Source organism: Galeopterus variegatus, unplaced genomic scaffold (assembly GCF_000696425.1).
Source record: "Galeopterus variegatus unplaced genomic scaffold, G_variegatus-3.0.2 Scaffold3419, whole genome shotgun sequence".
Classification (NCBI taxonomy): Eukaryota; Metazoa; Chordata; class Mammalia; order Dermoptera; family Cynocephalidae; genus Galeopterus; species Galeopterus variegatus.
The window spans coordinates 25,795-27,010 of record NW_007729530.1 but is presented as its reverse complement, the minus strand read 5'-3'; positions in this window follow the sequence as shown (position 1 = coordinate 27,010).

Below are 1,216 nucleotides of genomic sequence, written 5' to 3'. Positions count from 1 at the left end.
TTTGGTGATGGGACACAATAACTAACTACATTGTATATTGACAAAATAAAAAAAAATATATTAATAAATAAATAAATTTAAAAAAATTTTATTTTACTTCTCAATATACATTGTAGTTGATTTCATGCCCCTTTACCCATTCCTCTCCCCCCCCTCCACTCCCCCCTACATCATATCTGTTCACTTGACTTAAAAAGTTCAAGGAATTTTTGTGATTGATGTGTCTTCTTCCCCCCAGCCTTTATTTGTTTGTGTGTTTATTTATTTATTTTGAGCTCCCACGAATAAGTGAGAACATGTGGTATTTCTCTTTCTGTGCCTGACTTGTTTCACTTAATATAATTTTCTCTAAGTCCATCCATGTTGTTGCGAATGGTAGTATTTTGTTCTTTTTTATAGCAGAGTAGATAGGAAAATCTAGTTCATAAAATTGTTGAGAGGACTAAATGAGCAAAGTCATGTCCTAGCACAGCAGCTGCTCACAGTGATGCTTGCATATATATAGGTATGCTGAAAATGCACTGAAAGCTTCCAGTTCTAAATAGTGGGCTTGAATATATATTCTCTGTTAAAATTCCAATAAAATGATTCTATAACAGTGTGGAAAGCAAGGAAAGATGGCATCACCAGGTCAAAGTGTTGAGGAATTTCTAGAAGATGTTAAGGAAGAGGGACTATATAGACTAAATAACTAGAGCTAAGGAAATGGCAGTCCAACATGGGTCTAGAGCTCAGGAAAACACCTTAGCACACAGTCAACAAGGAGGGAATCCAGGGACACCCAAATAGAGGAATAACTACTTAAAATGCTATAGGCCATTTGACCTCTCTGTCACAAGGGACAGAGAATTGCCCCACATCTGGCTCCCAGTCTAAAATCAGCAAGAACCCTTGCCTTAAATAACGTGGGAGAAGTGTCTTATGGCTTTCTAAGGTCAGTCTTGAGCCCTGAAAACAAGTAGTGCAGTGCCAAAAAGCTTGGGACCCCACAACAGACAGGCAGATCCCAACCTAAACATCCAATCATCCAGTCAATCAATCAATCAATCAGAAGACAGTGGGAGGCAAAATTTCTACATTCTGGTGTGATGCACTAAACACTCTCTGGGGCTCCACTTCTAGCATATAGCTTTGCTGGCTTCAGCAAGCAGCACCCAGTGAAGGCTGAGCTTGCATGTCTGATCATTATCCAAGCCCAGGGGGAATGCTGCCTGTC